General features: G+C 40.4%; 1 pseudogene; it reads right to left on the bottom strand.

Annotated features, from left to right (window-relative positions):
- Positions 1-7,295: 7,295 nt before the first annotated feature.
- Positions 7,296-8,702, bottom strand: LOC102850775 (annotated as a pseudogene).
- Positions 8,703-11,058: the final 2,356 nt, after the last annotated feature.

Consider the following 11,058-nt stretch of genomic DNA (forward strand, 5'->3'; position numbering starts at 1 on the left):
AATTAGTAGGCTCTGTGTCCAGGAGAAAATGAATATACTTACCAGTTATGTTAATGCTCATCCACGGCTCTTCTGGGAGGATCTAAATAGTTGAAGCTAGTTTTCACTGTTGATATTGAACTTCTCCAATGATTCCTTCCGCAGATATAATTGATCTGATTCCTGTATGTCCCATCACATGAAATCCATGTCCATAGCCTGTGTTTATGTTTCTTATAAAAGTTATTTGCTATTAATAAATAATTGTGCAGAATTTTATCATTCTATCCCCAGCCTCATTTCTGTCACCAATTCTTCTGACTACTGATTCTTTTTTCCTGGTTCTGAACTTTTGCATTCCAGTCACCCATTATTATTAATGCATCTTGGTTACTTGTGCAATCAATTTCTGACTGCAACAATTGGTAGAAATCATTTATTTCCTCCCTTTTGGCCCTAATTGTTGATGTATAAATTTGAATTATAGAAAAAAAAATTTGAATTATAGTGGTATTAACAGGTCTTCCTTGTATTTGTGTGCATATTATCCTGTCACTCACAATTTTGTATTTCAGGATGGATCTAGAAAACAGCCTTTTAAACTATGAAAGCAACCCTGTTTTTTTCTCACCTTTTCATCTCCAGTGTAGGGGATCCTATAATTGTCTGATTAAAAATGTCCCATGCCAATCCATACCATTTCGCTAATACCTAATATGTCAATATTTATGCATTCAGTTTCTTTCTTAACAGTATCGAGTTTTCCTACATTCATGCTTCTCACATACCATGTGCCAATCATTAGTTTATGCTTACAACAGTTCCTCCTCCTTTGTGTTTCCAAATTTGAAAGCTCAGCCTCAGTTGCCATATCTTTTAGTCTAGTGTGCTCTATTGTACATAGGATTTTGGAAAACTTTCAAATGAACAAGGGAATATTATTACATGGTTTGAAATAAGGAAATGTACGTGGTAAGATGGTATCCTTTATCAACACTTAATTTATGTACTGTACAAATAATTTAAGTAACTGAACTTTGAGAAGAATGTGGCATCAGGATTTGAGGAAGACTCATCAACAACCTATGTTATGCAGGGACACAACTTTGTTTGAATAAAGTGAAGACTTGAACCACTTACTAAAGAATATAAAAGACTACAGCTGTCAAAATAGACTGCACCTCTAAATTAAAATATGGACTACATCTCTACATTAAGAAAGTAACAATCCTTACAAAGCAGCACCATGACAGGTGGAGAAAGATTGAAGTTATTAATTATTTTCTTTTACTTCACTTCAAAATCAATATCCATAGTAGCAGCCACCAAGAAATCAAAAGGAATGCTGCCTTGGGCAAGTCTGCTATCAAGGACATCTTTAAATGTTAGAGGGCATTCACAGAGGAAGACATTGTTATGGAAAACAGACACATGAAGAAATGCTCAAAGTCACTGACAGTAAGAGAGATGCAAATAAAAACCCCAATGAGATACTATCTTACACAAGTAGCAGTGGCAAAGTTTAGCAGGATGGCAAGCAATAAATGTTGGAGAGGATTTGAAGAGGTGGGCACTGTCATACACTACTGGTGGGATTGTAAAACAGAATAACCTCTACCGAAGGCAGTTTGGTTTTTCCTCAAAAAGCTGAAAATAAAAATTCCATATCACCCAGCCATTCCATTCCTAGGAATATACCTCAAGGAAATTAGAGCTGAGACACAAATGTATGTACACCAATGTTCATAGCAGCATTATTCACAATCACAAGAACATCTAAACAGCTCAAATGTCTAACCTCATTTGAATGGATCGAGAAATCATGGTACATTCACATAATGGACTACTATGAAGTGCTCAAGAGCAATGCTTTCAAAAAATACTGCATAACTTAGGAGATACTGAAGAGCATTGTGCTGAGTGAATTAACTCAGTCTCATAAGGACAAATATTGCATAAGACCATTATTTTAAAAATAGAAGGATAACTAGTAAAACATATATGGGGATCCAAGGGGAGAAGTGGGAAGGGGTGGGAGAACAGTGGTAATGATGGGTGGGGGTAAATCATGGGGTCACACAATTTGGGGGGTAAAGGAAATGTGCAAGATCTGGCAGGGATCTAGAAAGATAGAATAATGGTGGGCATAGTTCAATGGTGATTAATTATATAAAATAAAATGAATGGGAATGATTGTATGAAGCAATGTGAATGAAGGATAGTATGACACACAATGTATAAAAATTTTGTATGCAAACCAATATAAAATAAAAATTAAATAATTTAAAAGCACATTAAAGAGCAGAGATGTCAGTTTAAAGACATAGGCACAGAAAAAAAAAAGACAAAGGTATATCTGATCCAAACCATGATGGTTTTGACTGCTTTGTATGCATGTAAAAAATGGAAGAGTGAATAAAGAAAAATGCAGAAAAATTGATGCCTTTGGATTTTGGTGTTGGGAAACAGTACTGGATATTCTATGGACTTCCAAATGAACAAAAAGTCTGTTTTGGAGGAAGAGTAACTAGGGTGCTTCTATAGAGACCATGACGCTGACACTTCAGTCTTTCATGCTCTGAGAACTTGGAAAAATGATGCCAAATTGGGAAAAGTGGAGAGTCAAGGGAAGAAAGGAATACCCTGAAGGAAATGGAATGAAATTGATTGCAAACAAAGGGCTGGAGCATGGCAGAGATTGGGAGGATGGCACATGATAGGACAAAGTTCTGTTCTATTGTTCATAGAGTTGCTATGTTTTTGTTAGGTCCCGTGACTCACAGTAATCCTATGAACAATGGATCTGAACCCTGTCCTATCCTGTGCTATCCTCATCATCTCTGATATGCTTGAGCCCACTGTTGCAGTCATTGTGCCAATACCCAAAATACGTGAGACAAAGTTTTACCACTTTTCAGATGTATAGCAGGTAATTGAAAACACTATGACTCGGGTCCAAGGCACCTTAGTTTCTAAACTAACATCTTTGCTCTGTAGTACGTTGGAGAGATGCTAGACAGCAAACTCTCCCAATGCAGCAGAGCTTTTGATTTCTTTCTTTCTTTCTTTCTTTTTTTTTTATCTTTTGATTTCTTAACTGCTGGTGCCAAGGTTGGTAACTGTGGATCCAAGTAAGAGGAAATCGCTGACAATTTCAGTCTTTTCATATCTTTCATGAGGTTGCCTGTTGGCCCAGAGGTGAAGATTTTTGTTTTCTTGATGTAGAGATGCAATCCATATTGAAGGCTGTTCTCTTTGATTTTCTAAAGCAAGTTTTTCAAGTCGTTCTCACTTTCAGAAAGCAATGTTGCATCATCTGCACAATGCAGGTTCTTGATGAGTCTTCTTTTGATTTTGATGTCACTTTCTTCTTTATAAAGTCTAGCTTCTTGAGTTATTTGATCAGTGGACAGGTTGAATAGGTATGGAGAAATGGCAGAGCTTTGATGCACACCTTTGTTGGTCACTATGAGTGACAATCAACTTGACAACATCTAACAACAAGTATGTTAAAACAATGGAAATTTATTCTATCACAGTTCAAGTTGTAAAAAGTAAAGTCCCAGCATGGCCATGCTCCCTCTAGAGGCTTCAGAGGAGATTATATGGCCCTTGCTTTTTCTGGTTTCTGGTGGCTTCCAACATTCCTTGACTTACTGCTGCATCACTCCAATCTCTGCCTATATAGTCACAATATTTTCTCTATTCACTATATGTCTGCCTTCCGTGTGCCTTTTAAATGGGCATTTGCCATTGGATTCAGGATAATCTCCTTATTTCAAGATTCTTAATTACATCTGCAAAGATTTTTCCTCCAAAATTAGTGTGACCAGGGGGAATTTTCAATTTAGGATATTGACTTTAAAGGATTTTCATCAAGATTATGTGCTGTAATGGAGTTCGGATGCACGGTCTGTGCACAGTAAATGGTTTATTTTTTTCCCTCCTTTACAAGAACCCGTTATTCTGTAACTGTGTCCCTGGTTCTTTGGTTTTACACATGCTTTAACTTCCTTGGTTTGTATAAATTATTTTCTAAGGTCAAAGCCTATGGAATCAGACCCTTTGTATTCTGATTCTTTAGTTCAGTGATCTTTGCAATAACTGCACTTTTACTCAATTTATTGTAAAGTAAAACAGGACATTTAAAATGTCTGCATGCATATACCAAGAGTAATATTCCTCTCTGGAATTTTGCTTATGTATATCCACATTATGGAAACAGTGAACAACTGGACATAGTGCAAGATTAATGGAAAAAAGACTGGAATTTATGGTCATGCTGCTTGAATTCAAGTTGATGTTCTACCACTGATTAGAATGTGACCTTGGTAAAGTAGTTTTACCTCTTTGTGACTCACACAATACAATTGCCTTAATGCATTTGGGATCATTGAATGAGTTAATATATGCAAAATAGTTACAACAGTGTTTGGAAAGAGGAAGCGTAAGTGTAGTCTTTTATAACTATTTTTATCAGTTGTGATTTTATATGAAGATGTGAGAGGAAAGAGGTTGTACTTTGAAATGACTTGAAAAGAAATATACAAAGCAGAATTTTTAGGGAATGATATCTCACTTTGGGAAAAAAAGTCAGTTTTGGGAAAATCAAGGAACTCAAACAGATGCTGTTGGTGCTAAAGAAATAATTCTGTGAATAAAAATAGTACTTAGTATTTCTTAAAGGGCTTAGTAATGATTAAGCTGCTCTTTCACTCTTAAATAATGAACTGTCAAATTTGCAACTGGCCTTTTGCCCTGATCAAGGATTTGGGAAAGTAAGGGAAAGACAGCTGGTTATGAAATGAAATGATCTACAAATACTTTATTTTACATACACACGTGTGTGGCTCATTATCTGACAGAAGCTCTGAGTGACTCCCTCCTCCTTTCTCCCCCCCTTGATTCACTGCAGAAATCAAGTTGACGACAGAGAATGCCAGTTTTGTCCAAATGTAACTAAAATGGAAACCATGATAAGGAAACAGAATTCAAAGAATCTGAAGAATTCAGCCAACATGGAAATGACCTGGTGAGAGGCTAACTCATGATTTCCTTACAGAGGGAGCTTATATAACAGGCGTTCTTTCATTGGTAGATTTGTGTTCATCTGAAACCTATTAACAGTGTAGTTTAGGGACAAGAGCTAGGTAAGGATTTCTGGGCACACAAATGGTCAAGTGCTTCACACTTATCCAGAAGCTTTGTGGAAGTAAGGCCTGGTGATCTGCTTCCAAAAGCTCACAGCCTTGAAACCCTATGAAGCAGTTTTACTCTGCATACATGGGCTCACCATGGGTCAAAATTAACTTGAGGGCAGGCAACAAGAAGCAAGGGCAGCTGGGATCTAAATGAGTTTCTGTGAGATGGAAGAGACTTACAGATCACTGCATGTGCTCTTAAGAAAGGCTTATGACGCTTGTTGATACCTAGAAGGGTTACGTAGTTTGTTCATGTCGTCACAGACAGGACAGTGCGTTCTCATCTAAATGCCTAAAGATCTCTGGAAACAGTATTTTTTGTAATTCATTTGGACAGAAGCGGACTTGAGCCGATGTGAAGTTATTGACTTTACCAGGTGTGTAATGTGTTTCCTGAGGAGATATTACTTTGTTTGATTATGAGATGCTACTCCTGACCTCACTAAATGTGGATATGTTATGTTAGAGGTAGGCTGTTCCACTGCATTATAGATATCTTTCTCCACTGCCCTCCTGCTAGTTTGTCCAATCCTAGTGGCTCATGTCTTGCTGTGATGCTGGGAGCCATGTCATGGTATTTCAAGTATCAGCGGGTATCCCAGGGTAAAGGGCAAAGCATCCAGTCTAGGAAAAAAGTCTAGTGATTTCCTTTGAAATATTAAACAATGTAAACCTTAGAGATCTCAACAAAACAGTTGTCTGATTGGCCTGCTTTGCACGCACTGCTGTTGTTGTTGTTATGTGTTGTCAAATTGACTAGGACTCCTAGGTATCCTGTGAGTGACATATCCGAACCTTGCCCCATCCCATGCCATCCTTATGTCTCTGCATGTTTGTGCCCATTGTGACAGTCACCGTGTCAATCTATCATGTTAAGTGTCTTCCTCCCTTTCTCTGATCTTTCACCTTTTTCAACATGGTGTCTTTTTATAAGGACTGGTCATTTCTGATAATATGTCCAAAGTGTTGGATAGAGTTTTACCATCCTTGCTTCTAAGGAGCATCCTGATTGCACCTTCTCCAAGAAAGTCATTTTTTGGGGTGTGTTCTTTTTTTCTTTTACTTTGTTTGGCATTCATAGAACCTAGCCCTGGAAGGATTAGTTACTAGAGAAGGACATCATGTGTGGTGAAGTAGAGGGCCCTTGGGGGTGAGACAGACTCAGGGTGAGATGTTGCGGCACAATAACTACAAAGGAAAGATTCAAGCAGGACCAGGTAAGGTCTCATCTTGTTGACTGCTTGGATGTCATCTGTTGAGTCAACTTGACAGCAGCTAACTAACTGTTACCTTTTGAACATGCTCCAAATCTTGAACTTCCAAGGACATCTTGCCACTGGGTTTTAGACAAACTACTGTATGTATCAGTTAGAGCTGAGGTTCCAATACGAGAGGGTGCTTCCCCTTACTCATAGTGCTAGACCTTTATCATAAAATGAGAGTGTTCTGAAATGAATAGTCTATAAGGCGTTTTCTTTTCCCCCCTACTAGTTTATTTACAAAATTAAAATACAAATTTGAACAAATTCTTTCACTTTCCCTCACCCCCCCACCCATCGAATTGTATAATCCAATGATTAAACCCCCCTTCCCTCTCCCCTGCACATCCACATCCCTCTGCTTCCAGCCTCTCCCACAGCTCCTGGATCGTTATACTCATTCTACAATAAAGGATTAATAAAATAGTTATCTTTATGTGACTGAGTTAGCTCACTCAGCATAATGCTTTCCAGTCCCTCCCAAGTTTAACAAGGTAGCAAGTAATAGATGCTGGAGAGGATGTGGTGAGAAAGGAACTCTTTTTTTTTTTCTCTGAATGTTTACTAAGCAGCCAGAAGGTGACATACACCATCTCCAAGTCCCAGCCCCTGAGCAAAGCAGGTTGGGAGAAGAGTCTATAGACCAAAGAGAAACTAGAGCAAAGGGCTTGGCAAGATGCTTGCTCCTATCCTTGGTCTAGCTGCCCCAGAACTAAGGGAGGGCCAGAACAAACAAGCCACTCCCATCCAGATTAGATGAGGCCAGTTGGCCTTTGGATACCCCAGGAAGAGGTGGTGGCAACAGCGGCTTGAGGGATCCCTCTATAATTCCACACACTGGGTCATCTGTGCAGGATCAGATGTCCATTTCAAATTGTGCGTCATCGGGTATCTCTTCTTCTGTCTCCTTCTCCTTCAGCTCCTCCAGCTTGGAGAGTGGTGCTATTGGAGTTGTGACCCCGGGAATCTGAGGGAGGCAACAGGGAGGTGTCCGGGCAATGGGAGAGTTCTTGCACTCCAGCAGGAACTTTCGGTCGTAGATGATCCTGGTACCTCCCGGGGTAGTGGCATATAGTGTGCCCCCTGGTGTGGTGCTGTAGCAATCTGGCAGCTGGCTCCGGCCCCTGGGAATCGGACAGCTCTGATTTGGAGAGGCCACCATTGCCTGTCCAACTCTCTTCTTCGGTCTTGTTAGCTGAGGTGATGGAATTTCCCCTTTGAGAGCAGGGACTGAAGGAAGCAGACTGGCCTGCTGGGCATCAGTGCACTCAGCTGAATTTTGGATAACTTTTATCATAGGGTTCCAAGCAGGATATGGGCTATGAAGTCCATTGAACAGAGGGCCTCCAGGAACATCAGCAAGTTGAGGATGAGAGGGTATTATGGTACCACCATACATGGAAATGGGCAGACCTTTAGAAAAATCCACAAAACCACTTGTGAAACGTTGATGGAATATGTTTGAAGGTGCTACCATTCCAGAACAGTCTCTCTCCAGTGGCTGGTGCTGTGAGAATGTGCTTGGGTCTGATAACTGCTGATGCATTGGATGGTTCCCTATCACAGACTGCGACCAACCTGATAAGCCTTCTGACATAGCATTGACACCAAATGACCAGATTCCACTGGGCCCAACAGGAGCAACAAAACTGGTCCCCACAGGGGCTTGAGCGACAGATCCTCCTTGCCGAATCTGGGCTAGTCTCTCTGTTCCAATGGGGGGAGGTATCTTTCGATCCTGACTGGCACCGCCTCCTTTTGGTTGGCCCAATGTAGGTGGGGCAGAAGTGGATGAGTTTGAAGCAGTTGTCCAAGGATGGGGAGAAAAATGTTGTCGGCTGAAACCGGGTGTCCCAACAGGAGCTGGTCCTTGCAGGAAAACCCATGTTCCGGGTATGTTGGAAAAACTTGTGAGAGGAGTAGAAGAGGAAGATGAGGAGCTTCCTGATGGATCAATGGATGGTATCCCAACAGGACTAGTAGAAACTCTCTGAGAAGGTGGTCTAAAGCCAGGTGCCTTGGAGTTGTCAGGGTGTACATTTTCCAAGTGTCCAAGTACAGAGTTACCCAGGAATGCTGACTGAACAGTAAAAGAGGCATCTGCAGCAACTTGAGAGGACAGGGGACCATCTCCCCAACCCTGGTTAGCTGGCACCTGACTGCTATCAAAAAGACTGCTGAAGTGATTGAAAAGTGTAGTGGGGCCAAATGTAGGTGGCAAAGATTTATTTGCTGGATTAAGGAGAAAGGAACTCTTATACATTGTTGGTGGGATTGTAAAATGGTGCAACCATTTGGAAGGTAGTTTGGCACATCCTCAAAAAGCTGAACATAGAAATTCCATATGACACAGCTATTCCACTACTTGGAATATACCCTGAGAATGTGAGAATTGAATCACAAACTGATATTTGCACATAGAAGCAATATTCACCGTTGCAAGAACATGGGTACAGCCCAAATGTCCAACCACAAACGAATGGATTGAGAGATTATGGTACAATCACACAATGGAATACTATGCAGCATGCAGGAACAATAACTTTGTAAATTATTACTTAACTTGGCACTTTCAATCTTTAACATTTCACTGAATCTATGAAAATTAGCATAATGCTTAAATAAATCTTGTTTCTAGCACACTTCATGGCTGATTTCTGACTGCACCGGTCAGTTTTAGACTTTCAAACAAAGTGATAAAGTACACACCCATGGCAGACTCAGGACCATTTGGGCAAGAAAATTCTGCAGTTCTGAGCATTTGGGACATGATCTAAAATGTTGCTTAATGGTCAGAGCCCCGAGTGCCTTCTTCACTCTATGAGGAAGAACATGGTTGAAGGAAGACCAGCATAGGGCCCTCTGTTACATAGCCAAAGTCACTGACACCAGTTGTTGTTGTTATGTGCCTTCGAGTCACTTGTGACTCATAGTGACCCTATGTTTAACAGCCCTAAACCCTTCTCTATCCTGTGCCATTCTTATTGTCTCTGACACATCTACCTACATTAACCTACCTCTGTCATCCTAGTCACTGAATCAATCCATTTCATTGAGTGTCCTTCTCTCCTGTATTGTCCCTCCACCCTCCCAAGCATGATGTCCTTCTCCAAGGACTGGTCCATCCTTGCAACATGTCCAAAGTGTGTCAGATGAAGCTTCAGAATCCTTGCCTCCAAGGAGCAGCCTGGTTTAACCCTCTCCAGGATGAACCTGTTTGTTCTCCTAGCAGTCCATGGTATATTCAACATTGTTCTCTAACATCACAGCTCAAAGGGAACAATTTTCCTTCTATCATCCATAGTCCAGCTCTCTGAAAGGCAGCATTATCTGACAGCTAGGTAGGATTTAATTTTATGCATGGAATAGGAGGGCAGAAGAACAAAAACTAAGAAATTCTACCATATAAGATATAGGTTGAATTGTATTTCCTGTATGCTGTGGAGTGCTCATTGGCCAATCACACCTCCCCTTTTGGTCTTGCCTGTGGAGAACTTCTTGGCTTTATAAGCCAATCGTCAGCAAGACTTCTCTGGTGTTCCCAAGTCAACAATGAACTAAAAATAAAATGCAGGACTCTTCATAACTTATTTTAGTAAACTTTGAAGAGCTGGGTAATGCCATGTGATGCTTGAAGTTTCTGGAAGAGAAAACGTTGCCTTTTAAAATAGCAAATACTGATCGGGGACAATAAAGTATGTTTTAAAGTACCAAATGTTTCCTAGGGAATAAAGTCTAAGAAGAAATAACCATAGGAGATGGTGCTGGCTATGATTGATGAATTTGAGCAAACTGAGATAAAAGAACTGTTTCCCCTTGTTTGAAGACGTCCGTTTTGTAAGAACTCGTGTGGTTTCACTTGGTGAGAAATTCTTAGGTTCTCTCCTAACACATGGCTAAATAGCTTACAAGATGAACTCATGGGCAGAACCTTATGTCTTAGAAGAAATCTTGGTGCTTTTTAGGCCAGTTCTTTATCTTTTCTGGGCTTTAATTCCGCGGAGTTAGTGGACAGCACTTAATGGTTGAAAACAACCACCAGAGTTCAAGAATCCAGGAAAATATAGTGGAGGGTCAGACAAAAGAACTTAGCTAGTTCCAGGGTGGATATGCTATCCTGAACTGGTGGGAGCAATACGTGCAGGTTTTTTGTTTTTTCACATGCAGCTTTAAAGATTGAGGTGGATGACAGTGTGCAAATTTTCTTGTGAAGTCGTGTTTGAGATTCAGTGGCCAATGTAAGGAATCCAGAATGTGGCAGAAGCTCAGAACCAAGGGTTAAGGACAATTTACATCACATAGGTGGGAAGGTCTGGGCTACCAAAAGTTGGAAGAAAAAGAAGGATCTTCCCTTGGAACTTTCAGAAAGAGCATGACTCTGCTGGCACTCCAAATTAAAACTTCTACCTCTCCAAAATAGTGAAAAGCAATGATGTAACATTTTGAGACTAAAATACACCTGATTCAGGCCATTATCAATAACCCGCTATGCATCAGAGAGCTGGAGACTGAATAACACTGACAGAAGAAGAATTGATGCCTTTGAGTTGTGGTGCTAGAAAAGAGTGCTGAGTAACCCATGAACTGCCACAAAACCCCAAACAGTTAAGTCTTGGTTA

The sequence above is a fragment of the Elephantulus edwardii genome, unplaced genomic scaffold, assembly GCF_000299155.1.
Source record: "Elephantulus edwardii isolate Elephantulus edwardi_28Jun2011 unplaced genomic scaffold, EleEdw1.0 scaffold00010, whole genome shotgun sequence".
In the NCBI taxonomy this organism is placed as follows: Eukaryota; Metazoa; Chordata; class Mammalia; order Macroscelidea; family Macroscelididae; genus Elephantulus; species Elephantulus edwardii.